Source organism: Octodon degus, unplaced genomic scaffold, assembly GCF_000260255.1.
Source record: "Octodon degus isolate 3935 unplaced genomic scaffold, OctDeg1.0 scaffold00225, whole genome shotgun sequence".
In the NCBI taxonomy this organism is placed as follows: domain Eukaryota; kingdom Metazoa; phylum Chordata; class Mammalia; order Rodentia; family Octodontidae; genus Octodon; species Octodon degus.
Window position 1 is genome coordinate 2,104,948 of NW_004524801.1, and position 15,602 is coordinate 2,120,549.

The 15,602-nt window shown below is 43.0% G+C and overlaps 2 pseudogenes; both read right to left on the reverse strand.

Annotated features, from left to right (window-relative positions):
- LOC101591094 overlaps positions 1-9,741 on the reverse strand; it is a 10,695-nt pseudogene extending 954 nt beyond the window's left edge.
- LOC101591496 lies at positions 8,920-9,683 on the reverse strand (annotated as a pseudogene).
- Positions 9,742-15,602: the final 5,861 nt, after the last annotated feature.

Consider the following 15,602-nt stretch of genomic DNA (forward strand, 5'->3'; position numbering starts at 1 on the left):
CCTTCTCTCTGGGATCTGCTGCCTCGAGGCCTGACAGCCTTCGAGGCTCTTCAATCTCTTAATAGAGGTTATCTTTCCTTTTAATTCATTTCTTCTTGCTTTTATTTTTTTTTAATGGGGGCATTGACTTGCTAAGAAGTGACTCAATCATTGCTGGAAGTAAAACGTCTGCAAAGTTTTTAATTTATTTTTAATAGATTCAATTTTTAGAAAGCTTAGGTTCATGGAAAAATTGAACAGAAAGTAGAGAGTTGCAGCACAGTCTCTGCCCCATTCGCGTGCAACCGTCCCAGCACAGACATCTACCACTGTGGTCCTTTGTCACAACGGTGTATCCTCACTAGCACATCATTACCCCAAACTCACAACTTACGATAAAGTTGGCTGTTGATGCTGCAGATCCTGTGACAAACTGCACTTATTTTTAAATTAACTCTATTTAGAAAAACTTTGGATTGACATAAAAATTGTAAAGACAGCATTGTGAGTTCCCATCCCCATATCATCTACCCTCCCCTAATGTTACCATATCACCAAAGTATATTTATAAAAACATAAAGAAACAATATTGTTATATTACTGTTGACATTTTATTTGGAGTTTGCAGGTTGTTTTGCCTTATGTTCTTTATATGACTTAGTATCTAAAGTAGAATCCCACATTGCATTGAGTTGTTATACCTTACTTGGCTTTCTTGATCAGAGAGTTGCCTTTATGTACTGATTTTGATATTGATGTATGGGAGATTATTGAATTGTTTTATTTTTAACAAGAAAATACCACAAAGATAAATTTTCTTCGTAATCTCATCTCATCAGGAGGTACATGTTGTCAACACGTCTTTCAACTGGTGACATCAATCTTTAACACTTAACTCAGGTAGTATTTGAAAGTTGTCTCTGCTGTAAAGTTGTCTGTCCCTATTTCCACATCTCCCTCTTTTGAAACAAATCACAAAGTTCAATCCACTCTCAAGCAGAGGGAGGTGGAACTAAACTCTGTATTTTGGTGGAATGTAGCCACATCATCATTTCTTTCATTATTTATTTATTCATTTATATAATCATATTTGCATCAGTATGTTATGTAAGTATTTGATACTTCAAGTCACAATTCAGTATTATGCTGTTTTGTTTAATTTATTCAATTGTTGTTTAAATTGGTCTATCTTTGGCCACAGAGCACTCTTTCATCTCGGCTTCTGTGTCCTTTGAATGTGACTGCCCCTTTGTTTTTCTAGCATTTCCTTGCTTTTGTTTTTTTTTTTTTTTTTAAAACTGTATGTAGTACAGGGTCTACAGGGTCTCACTACACAGATTGGACTTGTAGTGATTCTCCTGTTTTCAGCTTCCCAAGCTCATGGAGACTGGGCACACGCCTCCATGCCCAGTCTTATTTGCCATCTCAGTGTGCCCCTGGGGCAGGGTTGGCATGGTACGGCATGCTGGGGATCAAGCCCTGATCCCTGCACCTGCCTAAGCAGGCGCTTTAGTCCACTGAGCTATCTGGTTGGCCCAACATTTCCTTGTTTTATTGATCCTACAAGATGTTTCAAGCTCATCATGTATTTTCTCTGTCCCCAAAGTCTGTTTCCTTTTGTTAGAGAATTTAGAAACCAATATTTGAGTGCCAGTAAGCTTGCTGCTACCGAGGTTATGTCATACATTTGTAATACATGTTTAGAATCCTTGGTCTACATTCTGCTGGGATTTCTTGACCTCTTGTTTGATATTTTAAAAAATTGCATATCTCTCATTCTTTGTGAGATACAGTTCTACACAGTTTGAAAAATACATAGAATGTGTAACAGCACCTTAGAAGATAACAAATTGCTCCACAACTCTCCTTTTTTTAAATAGTTGGTCATCCTGCCTTTTACCTTCTGGACACTCTTGATCTGTTTTCTGTACTAAGTTCTAACCCTGACATCTCTTCCTGCTTTTCAGACTTTGGACTGGGGAGATAAGTGGCATTGGGTTTCATTGTCAGCTTTGTAGGAATGAACAGGTAAAAAATCCCATTAACTAGATCATGAATTACCTATCTCATTCTTCATATATGTAGGCAGCACTTAGCATGAAGTGGGTACTCACGAAAATGATACCTCTCCTATTCAAAGTCCCGGCAAGGGCCCAGTGTATGATTGATCTATGACCACTTAAAATGTGCTTCTGGAAGGGCTGAGAGTTCCTAACTACTCTAATACTAGTAATTGAATATTGCTGCAGTAACTATTATCAGCTCTGCTATGGTAATTATTGCCCAGCCTCCAGGATTTTCCTCAAATCTGTGTGGCACACTTCATCCTCTGTGTCTTGTTGAAAATCAGGTTACTTCTATTAAAAAACAAACAAACAAACAAACAAACAAAAAACCCTGACTGTTTTGAACCTTTAGGTTATAATCTAGAAATGTTTTAAATCTAGAAGTGCTTTACCTCTTAACTTTTCATTTGTCTAATAGTGGCCAAAAAGAGCCTTGGGAAAGCCCTAGGTGGATTTTCTGCCAGTTGTGCAAAATATCAGGGCAGAACTTCTTGTCTGGAGAAGAAGAATATCCAAATTTTTGACAAGTCACATTCTGTGTGATCCATAGGAAGCAGTCTCCACTTCTTGTGGCTCCCGTGACAAAGGGTGGTCAGAAAGGATATGAGAGAACGGTCAGGCAAGGTCATAACCTTGGCCAGGGTGGACCTGTCAAGCCTGGGGGCTTAAATTCCTTTTAGAAACAACTATTAAGCTTAGCCTCTCAGTGCTGTGAGCTTTTCTCTTTACTTAGTTGTTTTCTATAATACTGGAAAAGAAGCAGAAAGGGTAATAGAAGAACTGAGATTCAAGATACAGGAGGATTCACCAGGAGAATTGGGTAATTTGCTTATAAATGTATCTATAGCCTCAGGGCCATGTCTACACAGCAAAGCCATGAAGTGGAAATTTGGCAAACATGCTCATTAATTATCTAATTTGGCTGTTTATTCCAATCAAGTTAATTGGTTAACTGCCAGATTTATATATTCCACTCTGAATTGCTCAGGGCCAGCAAAAGGGAAAGGGATTAAACCATGCATCTGATTTGTTTATACATAGCTGATGAAAATGTCTTTGTGGAATAAGCATTTGGCCATTAAGGTAGCTCACAATGAGACTTTCCCTATCTTTTCTTCCACAACAACAGAAGAAGCTTAGCTGGATTTCTGGCCCATTAACTCACTTAGACACTGAGATTAAGCCAATTTTCACTCTAGGTCCCTGATGTTGTGCAGCCATGGATTCATTATGATACAGTTCATAACAAGATTGAAAACTCTTGGAGAGAGGAGTCACATGTCCTTGACCTTAGAGTTGAAAATATGAAGGCCATATTGAATTCATTTTCAGGAGTCTTATATCTCTTTGTGGAAGGTTATGATGTACCCTTCCATAGGTGATTATTATTCACTCATTCTTCAAAACTGGTGATATGCCAGGTCTGTTCTAGGCATGGATGATATAAAGAAGAGTGATTATGCATCCTTGCCCAGAAGAGGTCCATGTTTGGTTACAGAAGGAGCTACAAATGGACAGTGTTCATATGGTATGATCAACATGATTACAGAGGCATGTATTTGAACACCAGTTGCTAATTGGTGAGGCAATAATTCTGCTTGGATGAATCAGAGAATGGTTGATTCATAGAGAGAGAAGTTGAAATGGATAGGTGGGACACAAATAAGATCTTTTCTCACTAATATAGGGGTAAGAGGTTGGCACAGAAAGGAGACCTAAACATGACAATCACACACGTTAAGATACATGAAGCAGTGAGTCCTTTAGGGGAGCTGATGGGTCCTCACTGTGCCTGGTAACTGGGATGCAGGGGGGAGGTTGGGAGATGACAGTGTAGGAGGTAGATAGAGTCTCATCAACAGTGTGAGAGGAGGCTTTGGAGCATTCCTTGGAGGGGAATTGCTTGCCATCTTTGAAAAGTCACTGCACCAGTCACAAGACAGGCAGGATCCCTAGGGACTGTTGTAGGGATGAATTCAAACCCCAGCCCACTCATTCTCTTTGTAGCCATGGAGAAGTCCTCAGATACTGAGCTTCAGGAAAATAGGACAATAATGTTTTCCTTGAGGTATTATTGAGAGATTTAGAAGCAATGTCTAGTACCCACAACAGTGTCTGGAACTTGTCATTATGACTCTGGTAAGAGGAGCATAAGGCAGTGGGGAGTAGAAGCCTTCTGAGTCGTCTCCTACTTTCTGACCCTAGCTTTGCCTCTGACTAGCAAGGTATCTTTTAATATAATTATTAATCTTCCTTCTGATTCTACATTATGATTGGTAAACATCCACAAAAAAACCTTCTGAGGACAGCCCGATGTCAACAGAGCAATCATGACACCGTGCATTATCAACTTCGCATCTGCACACAACCTCTTATAACTGTTTCTTCCAAATAAGGACAGTAGAGGAATTAAGCTGTCACCTATTATGATGCACAGCTGTCTTTGTGTAACCAATGACATGCAATCGCCTCCCCAGTAGAGGATGTACAACGCCTTTTCTTAGTCATATCTGGCCAAGGTTCATTTCCAGTTGAGTCTCTTTTTGAAAATACTAGTAATGACAGCAGTCCTCGATTCTTTAGTCACGTGTCATGGCTGGTATTTGTCACTTACTTTTTTTTCCACTCTGCAGCCTACATTTTCTTCATTCTTTTTTATTTATTTATATTTAAATTTTTTTATTTTAATAATTTTATTGAGAAAGAAGTAACAATGAGATAGTTTCAAAACAGGTTAGTAGCATAGTTACAATAATTAATACATTGCATATTATTGTCTTTGTAGTAGTTATTACTAGTATAAGATGCAGACATGATATCTTGTCTAAACATTATTAGTTCAAAACCTTCCTCTCACTGAATTAAGAGAAAGCTATATTGGATTAGTCCTCTGAATTTATGCACCTACAATGTATGAATGGCAATGGAATACACATCTCTGACAAAAGTAAACAAAAAAGGGGATATAAATGGACCATTTTGTAGTGGAGAAAATATACATGTACATGCAAAATAGCATAAATATACATTTTTAAATTTTTATCTATTATTTATTTATGTATTTATTTTGGTACAGGGTCTCCCTACACAGCTTGGACTCATAGTGATCCTCCTATCTCAGCCTCCCCAGTGCTGGGATTACAGGTGTTTACCACCATACCTGGTTTCAGTGGCCCACTCAGTGAAAGACTGGCATGGCATGCAGTACCAGGGATCAAACCCAGGTCTTCACACTTGCCAGGCAGGTGCTTAGACCTCCAAGCCATCTCCCCAGCCCTCTCGTCATTCTTAGTGACACCTCTGGTTGTCCTGCTTTCCTGCTTGGTGGTGCAACCAAATTACCATTCCTGCAATGGATGTGCCATTGGCAGTCCTTCCTGAACTAGGATGTTGGATTTTCCTCTTCACTTTCATCATAAGACATGGAAGCACTCAGAGGTGCCCTGGAGGGTCTCCACTGTTTCAGGCACACTCTCTTCTGTCCTCATTTGTAGCAGCAGAACCTTCAAAGGCTGTTCCTTCATTATACCAGACCACTGTATCAGTCAGGGACCAGAGCATCCCATGGGCATGAATCCACTGTTGCACTTCAAATGCTAAAGGTGAGCTCTTGTGCCACAAGCAATACCATGTGGAATTCTGTGGCACTAAATAAGGCACTCTGCATCTATAGATGCTGGCTTCAGAAGAAGCACTGAAGGAAGGAAAGGCAAATGCATATACTGATGAAGTGTCTACCTCAGTGAGACCAAAGCCCTGCTCCTGCCACAATGGAAGTGGCTGAACAAAACAAACATGCCATCGTGAGCTGACTGCATTGCCAAGGTGCTGACACGGGGCCACTCATTGTTGGTCTCTGCATCTGGCTGCCTGCACTTGGCAGGGATGGTGGGTGGATCAGCTTCGATCAGTGACGGCCTCCCGGGGTGCTGGGCCCATGCACAGTCTTCAGCCTGGTACCCTGTCCACTTTGCTCATGATGTCATTGGCGGGGACAGGTGAGTGGGCAACAATGAGGCTGTGTGGCACACACAGAAGGGGTCGCATTGCCTGTGAAGAGCACCTCAGATGGGTTTTCTTTCTTACCCTTGAATATCTGTATCTCCCATGTGCTGTCAGAGAGTCTGGACACACACTGCTTTCCCCTCCCTGTCACTGATGTCGCAGTGTTTCATCTAAGCGCCTGTTACTACCAAATTCTTTATTTCTCCCTGCCTTTTTAGATGAGTAACTTCTTTGGATCTGTCCACAAGTTCGTGGACTCTTTCCCAGATCATTTCGGATCTGCTCATAAGAACATCCAGTGACATTTGAACTTCAGGTACTGTGTCAGTTAGGCTCAGAATTTCTATGTGGCTTAATTTTACAGCTTCTATTTCTTTGCTAAGATTCCCTGTTTTCATTCATTGCAAGCATATGTGTTCTTTAAGTCAATGAAAATACTTCAAAAGCTGCTTTAAAATGCAAATTTGCTACTTACTCTTCATACATTGAGTAGTTTGAAAAATTGTATCCTGAAAGTTAGTTTATGTTGTGGAGTTCTGTGTTCTGTTATATTCTTTTACAGAGACTTTGCTTTGGGCGTTCTTCATTTTAGCATACAATTAACTTGGTTGAGCTCAAGCTGCCAACAACTTTAAGGCTCCCACCTCCTATCACTGGTCCTGGTGTAGGTCCTTTAACTGCACAATAATAACAGATTGAAGGTGGGTTTCTCCCTTACAGAACTGTAAGCTTCTCAAGGTAGCAAGTGGCCTTATTCATCATTGTGTCTTTTACATATAGCTGAGTAATGGCATACGTTGAATCTGTCCTAATGATCAGTGCATAAGTGAACAAACAAACCGTAAAACTCAGGAAATGTCTTCCAAACTAGAACTCTTTTATTAAAATCTGGAAGCCAGGAGAGAAAAGATGGGAGCCTCATATATACATCAGCATCCACCTTCCTATGCTTTAGAGTGATTTTCACTTTTTAATCTGCTAGAAAGAATTCCAGCTTCGGCCATGTTTAATCTTCAATATCTGTGGCGTCATATATTACTTCCTACGAAGTGCCCAGTGTAGCAGATTCTATTATAATAACTTTAATAGTAGTGGTAGTGATTCTCCAACTGTTACTTTAACCACATTTCCATAATGTGGAATTAATTCAAGAGGTATAAATTTGAATCACAATTTAATCCCACAGCACAAGGCTCCTTTATTTGTTCATTTGCTATGTACTTGAGGTGCTGCAGGTGCTAGGTTCCAAAGATATAAAAATTAATCAACAGGGTTCCTGTTCTCAAAGAGTGAGAGAAACACAGGGGTTAGTTATTTAACCACTTAGTTAAAACTACTTTGTGCTGCAAACTTTGCTGGCACCCAGGGCCACAGCAATGAGGAGATGGAAACGTTACTGCCCTTAACAAACTCAGAGTTTCCCTGGAAAACAGTACCTCTAAGAGTTTGTTTCTACATCATAGTTATCCAAGATTATTCTTTAATTTTCTTTTTTAAATTTCTTTTGAGTCAGACTACACAGCATGTATTGCTAATTTGTATTTTACTTAAGTTTCATTTCAAAGATTTAGATGGCTGAAAACAGGAGGATCACATGAGTCTGATCTGTGTAGTGAGACCCTACAGACCTTGTACGAAATACATAAAAAATTTAGAAGGAAATTTAAAAGGAGAGGTTATGTTATAGATTGGATATGCTACTCATGCTTTTCAAATTCATGTTAAAATAAATACATAATTATTAAAATTCAAAGTGACTAAAAGTAAAATATTAAGCATTATATGTCTCACTCTGATAACACCATGTTAAACATTTTAAGTGCTATCAAAGAGATATTTATCAATGCAACGAACATGATGGCAATGTAAAAAGAGTTATTAACTTTGCCCATGCTTATCAAAGGGCTTTGCAGAAGTGTCTCCTGGGAAGAAGTGATAGTGCTTCCTTGTTATAGTCTGTATCTATATGTCTGCTGAAAGCCTCACGTGCTTAGAAATGTAGAGTTCTTGGTTTTTCCCATGTACTGCAGCACTTATTTCTCCTTACACAATACCATGTTGCTGGGGCCTGATGTTCTCACAGTAGAAAACCAAAATTTGTCATCTTAAAGAGGTGAGTGCAAAAAAAAAAAAAACCTTACATAAATTAAAAGAATGAATAAATTCACAGGTGTAAATGTAGACTATTTTCAACTGAAGGCAAGTAAACCACCACCGGGATTCAGGCAGGAAAGCGATGATGATGGATGGAAACAGGGCCGTAAGGCTCGGACTGTCCACTCTGTTAGACCAGGAAAAAGACCAGAGTCACAACTGGTTCACCAAGTCTTGCCAGCCCGAGAAATCCTGGAACAGTTAGCTCCGACTCGATGCCCTGCACAGCTCTGTGCTGCAGCCACCCAGATTGCCAAGGCATGGATTTCTCCTCAGGGGTGCTCAACTCAACCACCAAGTGACTGAACCACATTGACTAAGGGGACAGATCAAAGATATGGATAGGGTATAAAACAGACCAAAAACCAGTTAACTGGAATACAAGGTCAAACTCAGCAACAAGTTTTACAGTTCAGTGCTAATAACGGGTACAAGCTTCAAGGACAAATTTCTTTCAAAGGCTTATTCCAAGGGGCAGGGAGATGGCTCAGTAGAATAACTGCTTGCCTGGCAAGCGCAAGGGCCTGAGTTCAATCCATGGTTCTGCCAAAAACAAACAAATGAACAACAACAAAAAAGGCTTATTCCAGTATCATGAGGCTAACATGAGGTTTGTACATTTGCCAGGGTAAATTATAATTCAGAACCAGCTCATACAGTAGGTGCCTGGCACCCACTCAGTCCATTTCAGTGAGGTCAGGATTGAGCCACCAACCTACATGGAGTACTTGTGTTCAGGAGGGGCAATGATCTTGATCGTCATGGTGCTGGGTGCCAAGGCTGTGCTCTCCTTCTGTATCCTGTCAGCAATGCCTGGTACATGGAGGTGCCACCAGCCAGCACTGTGCTGGCATATAGGTCCTTGTGAATGTCCACATCACACTTCATGATAGAGTTGAAGGCAATTTCATGGATGCGACAGGATTCCATACCAGGGAAAGAGGGCTGGAAAAGCGCCTCCAGACACCAGAAGCACTGCTTGCCAATGGTAATCACTTGGCCATCAGGCAGCTCCTAGCTTTTCTCCAAAGAGGAAGAAGAAGTAGCTGTGGCCACCTCCTGCTCAAAGTCCAGGGCGACAACTTCTCTTTAATGTCACAATCTCCCTTTCAGCAGTGGTGGTGAAGCTGTAGACATGCTCTGTTAGGACCTTCATGAGATAGTCTGTCAGGTCCCTGCCAACCAGGTCCAGATGCAGGATGGTGTGGGGGAGGGCATAGCCCTCATAGATGGGCACTGTGTGGGTAACCCCATTGTCAGAATCCACATCAACACCAGTGGTGCGCCTAGAGGAATACAGGAACAGCATGGCCAGGATAGTCATGTACATGGCCAGGTGTTGAAGTTCTCAAATACAGTCTGAGTCATTTTCTCTCTGTTAGCCTTCAGGTTCAAGGAGACTTCTATCAGCAGCACTGGGTGCTCTTTGGGGGCCACACACAGCTTGTTGTAGAAGGTGTGGTGCCAGATCTTCTCCATGTCATCCCAGTTGGTGACAATACCATGCTCAATAGGTTACTTCAGGGTGAGGATGCCATGCTTGCTCTGGGCCTCATGGCCCATGTAGGAATCCTTCTGCCCCATGCCCACCATCACACCCTGGTGTTGGGGGCAGCTGACAATAGAGGGGAATATAGCCTAGGGAGCATCATCACCAGCAAAGCAAGCTTCACACGTGCTGAAGCCATTGTCAATGATGTAACCGGAAATTTATTTTTCCATTGTGATATGCAGTGGTTGGGAAGTGGAGTGATGAAAGAACAAGCAAAACAGGCTGGGGGTGGCATCTGAGACTAGATATGGAGTTTTAAAGATGACTGAATTAGGGTTGTAATGCTGGGATTAAGGGCATGGATAAGGGAAGGCCCACCCCAAGTGTGCTCAGCACCACCCAAAGGGCTGATAGCTTGGATAGGAAAAAAGAAGAGGCAAGTGTGCTGCTGCTGCTGCTGCTGCTGCTGCTGCTGCCGCTTGCTGCTCACTGCCTTCTGCCTTCCCTGCCACACCATGGGCTATTTTTTCTCTTCAATAAGCTTCTGCTACACCACCCTGCACTGGAATCAGCCAACTATGAACCTCTACAAACCGTGGGCTCAATAAACCTTTCCTCCATTAACTTTAGGCATTGCGTACAGTAGTACCTTGGTTCACAAACTTAATTCATCCTATGATTCTGGGGAAGATGGATATGGTTGTAGTTTTGATCTGATGCAAGTTTTTTGAACAGAAGCAAAATTTTGCCTAAGGCTGCTGTTTGTAGAGAGAAGTGTTTCTGAACCAAGACACTGTGTTATATTTTGTCTCAACAAGGACAAAAGTAACCAAGATACTCATACACCTTTGTATAGTTTTTATTAGGCAAAATAGTGCCCTCCTCCTCCCAGAATGTTTTTATGGTTTAGATAAAAAATGTCACCTGAAAGTTTCATGTGTTCACAGGTGGGGATTTTGACTTGTGACTGGTTGCGAGGACTGATCCACTGAAAAGTCCACCCCTAAAAGTGCAATCAGTAGGTGGCCCCCACTTGGCAGAAGTAGGGATACCTTTGGAGATATATTCTGTCCCCAGCCCCTTCTTCTCTTTGTGATTCTTCTTCTCCTTCTCCTCTAGGCCACCATGAGGTAAGTGACTTTCTCCACCTGGTAAAGAGGAGTAGAAGCTGCAGATAGAGTTCAAGTTGCTCACCACCTGGCTTTAAAATAGTTTGCAAGGTTGCCTGGGTGGGCTCAGTGTAATCACAAGAGCCCCAGGGGTGACCATCAAAGTGATGATTTGTTCAGTTGGAGGATTCAGCCACTGTTGCTGCTTTAATGATGGAGGATGGTCCATGAGCCCAGGATGGTCCATGGGTCCTAGAAGCTGGAAAAACAGAGGAATCAAATCTACCCGAGGGCCTGAAGGAAGCCACACAGTCCTGCTGATTTTAGCCCCATTAGACCTGGATGGACTGCAAAACTGTAAGATAATAAATATGTGTTGAGCTGGAGGTGGAAGAGGCCTTGCCTGACATGCGTGAGGCTCTGGCTTCCTTCCCCATCATGACAATGAAAATTCATTATGTGTGATATTTTGTTATCACAGCTGTAGGAAACTCATGATTCTTTGTGGTGCTGGATATAGGATAGGCATTAGCTAAAAAATCTGCCAAAGTGAATGAGAGAAAGGATTTTATAAATTTTCTCTGCAGTAGACCTACTGTTTACTGCAGGAGAGAAAAGGTAACATCTTTATCTCACAGGTTAACCTCAGATTAACAAGGGAAGAACATAAAAAATTTATGTTATTGGAGTTTCATGTAACATAGGCTCAATCAGAAAAGAACCAAAGACTTGGGCAAATAGTGCATTTTTATGTTTAGGTCTGATGAAGAATAGACAGGTACATAGAGGTATGATGAATGATAATAAATGGGGGACATAGCACAGCCTCATTGTTCAGATTCTTCTTGACTTCTCTGTGGGATAGCCCTTTCCTCTAGCTATAGAGCAAGATGTCTGTCACATACGGGTGACAGCATCCTTTGTGGCCAGCTCTCACAATGAAAGGTGGGAGAATGTCAGAGAATGACCTTTCAGTTATTGCTGTTTGCTCAACAAAGTACCACACATGGGGTAGCAAATTCTGAGCCCCAACACCGCCATCACACTCGACACACAGGGTGTTGAGTACATTCTGAATCAAGGCAGTATTTATGCTTGTTTTCAAGCCTGGGTATCCAACATGCAGAAGGGGCTGTGAAAGGCCCTGGAAATGGGGACGCTGGCTGAGTAGGCATGATCGGTCATGGTGTATGTACAGAAATGCATTCCCACCGAGCAGAAGACAGCACACTCAGGGAGGGGGGAGAGAAGAATCCAAGGCAGTGACAGAGAGAAGACCAGGAGGGGCCTGTGTGGCTTGCCAAGGAGCTGGGGTTTGGGTCTTGGGGCCTGGTGGAGTGTTTGCTCACTCCGCTTCTGTGTTGCATGAAAGGTGACAGGTCTGGCCTTCCCTGCAAGCTTGCTTCTTCATAGTACTCATTGGCTCTTGGGTTTCTGAAGCCAGGATCCTTGCCCTTCATGCAAGCCTGAACTTGTTGGGCTTGGGTGGCAGTGGGGTGGGGTCAGGTGCTGCCCATGAGGAATGGTCAGACAGAGGACGCCGCTGGCCCTAGCAGCCTGGGGACTTGCAGATGCTCTTGAGCTAGCTTCCTGCAGGAGCTGACGAGCTGTCAGGGCTTCGGCCATCAACTCCAAGCTCCATGTGTTTGTAATATGAACACCGAGATGCACAAGGGAGTGGGGTCCGGGGTATGAGGATTAGCCCTGAAGTCATTGCTTCCTCTCCTTGTGCATTTTAGACACAGCTTATTTTGCTTTCTTAAAGTGACAGTGTGGAATAAAGGGACAGTAATGAGTTCCAGATGCTTTTATTTTTCTCCTTCTATAATTGGAAACAAAAATATAGCATGGCTTTTAAATTGAAAGTGCCAGAGAGCGGTGATGCTTTCAGAGCTGGGTTTAGCCATGATTTAGGGCCCAGCATGAAGCTGTGGTCATCATCACCACAGCACGCTGGCTTACACAGCTCCCTGCAGGCCAGGCTCCAGCTTTATCTCAGAGCCCGAGTGGGCTTCGGCAGAGAGTCCTATTTTAAGAAACTTTAATACATGGAACTCAAACATACAAAACAGACAGGCTGGGGTGGGGCAGGGAGCTGCATATTCAAAGGACGATTGTTCGGCGGAAGGTCTCAGAGCAGGCCTCGTTTAATTGAGGCTCCCTTGGTGCATCTAAAAGTTTCCCCACACATCGTTAATTTCTGGGGAAAGGGACAAAGAAACTTCCAGCCCAAATGTTCCAGAGCCAAGTGAAGATCACTTAATAAGTCAAGAGCTGAGAATCTTGAAGTATAAAGTATTTTAGGGAGCATTGAGATTGGAATTACCATGGGCTCTTTCATGTCCCCTCAACTTCATGATTCCAGGCTAACTCGGAGCTCTGTTTGCAGTTGGATCAGCCCCTGGGTAAGTTACAGAGAGTGACCGTCCTCACCCTGTAGGCGGAGACATCTGTTTGCTTTAGACTGGAAGTGTTAAGCCCCTCAGAACCCTTGGCTCTGCCCTTTGGCTGATCACTGCTTCAACACGGACTGGTGAGGAGGTAGGGTTCAGGTTTTCACTGTGGGAAACCAGTTGGCCCCCACCAACAAGTCATAAGAAGGGCAGATTACACTCCCATTAGGGAGCTAATCTTTAACACAAAGCAGATCCCAGCGCCCCAGTCTAACAGCAGGCCAGGAAGGAAAGATAAAGCTAAATGGCTACTCAATCCTCAGATAATTTGCACAGCACAGTGGGACAAACAGAATTGCTGGACCTCAGAGCTGAAATTTAAAACCAGTCCCTTACCTTTCATCCACTGCAGAAAAAATAGAACTGGTTTTTTATGCTGGAGGGCTCCATATCCATGGGTTCAACCAGCCTTGGCTGGAAAACATTGGGAAAAAATCCGTATGCACTGAATGCTACAGCCCTTTCCCCTAGTCACTGCAGTACAACGATTCACATGGTATTTACAACTTGGTGTTACACGTAATTTAGAGTTGATTGGAAGTATAAGGGAGAGGGCCAGCAAGATAGCTCAGTGGACTAAGTGCCTGCTTTGGCAAGCACAGGGACCAAAGTTTGATCCTGGGTCCTGCATGCTGCGCCAGCCCCACCCCCTCCCCCTGTGTGATGGCACAAACCTATAATCCCAGGGCTTGGGAGGCTGAAAACAGGAGGCTCACTATGAATCTGAGCTGTGTAGTGAGATCCTGTACCACATACATAAAATGAAAAAATAATAATAATAAAAATAAAGTATAGGGGAGGGTATGCACATAACACACCATTTTATATAAGTGACTCAAGTATGAGTTTTGGTACCTGTGGTTCTGGAACCCATTCCTCAGCAATTTTGAAAGACAGTGGTAATTCTGGTTCTTATTTGATGTCAAGACTCTCAGTTCAATCCTGGCAAACAACAGTGACTGTCTTTCCTACCGCCCGCTCTTCCACTGCCTGTGTGTTACTCTCTTCCAGCTGTGCTGTGAGCCATGTTAACTGAGTGCCTGCTATGTGGAAGTCTGGAGGTGCATGGTACTATCCATTTTCACTCTTACTCTGCAGCCTGCTTATGGATCAGTCAATTCCAAAGTCCCCAGTCTTCACTTTGCATTATGCTCCTGCAGATTATACAGTGTTTCTCAGTCCTTTAAAAACCCTACCAAGGATGAAGTTCTGACCCATGCAGTCAGAGTCTTTGGAGTCTAAACGCCTGTCCTGAACCTGACTTTTGTGATCCCATTGCACAGTGGGGCTGAGAACTATGGCAGGGGCATCTTAAATGTCATGGGGTCTTGGCAGAGTAGCTGGCCTTCTTTCAGAGAGCCTTCTACTTTGCTGCGGGGGTTGTAGCCCACCTGCTACCACCTAATGGGTCTGAAAAAACAAGGAAACTAAAGAAAAGACACATTCTTCCCTCTAGTCTGGCTTCTACCCTGAGTCTAGCGCTGCCTTAAGTGCTAAGTGTGGACAAGACTGAAAGGAAACCCCAGGGTCCTCCTCCCTCCTCTTGAGACTCAGAACCATGTTTCTGGCTGTCTCCTTTGGTTCCTACTCCTGGTAATTCTGAAGAGCTCAGAGGACACCCAAAGAAGCCATTTCCACCCTCTCTGGGTACCCCACCAAGCTTTAATTATTGAGCTTAAAATACTCAGGGAGAGGGGAAGAAAACTCAATAAGTTCTTCACTTTTCACCATGCAGGGGAGAGCCAATAGTTTGGGGATTCTTTGCTCACTTTGTTCCCAGAAACTGGGATTCAGCTTGTTTCCCCATTTTTCCTTTTGTCAGGGTTGCCCCTGTGTACTCACAAGACCCATCCTCCCGGGGGTGATGGGAAGTAGGCATAGGCCGAGGCTGCTGGCCTTTGTGATCTCCACAGATGTAGGGGGTTCTCCTGCGAACTCTGGCAGCTGTCTGAGGCGTTGCTGGACTGAACATCTAAGCACAGATCCAAACCCACTCTTCTCATATGGATAACATTACTTCATGTCAAGCTTCCCTTCGAAGGATGTGGAATGTGTGTCTCTGAAAGCTGTCTTCTACAGTCATGCTTGTCTTCTTGGAACTTAGCTTAAGAAAATGATTAAGAATGTGTTCCCATGGCCAGCCACAAAGATGTTCATGGCAGCATTGTTTTTACTGGGAAAACTTGGGAACAAGCTTAATGGCCAATAACTGAGGGCTAGGTAAATGAATTGTGTCATTAATAAAAATCACCATTATGTGCTTCTCTGGAACGTGGAAAGATACTATATTTCAAATGCCAAAAGTAGGTTCCAAGACAGCACGGATGGTATGATCTCATGTGCA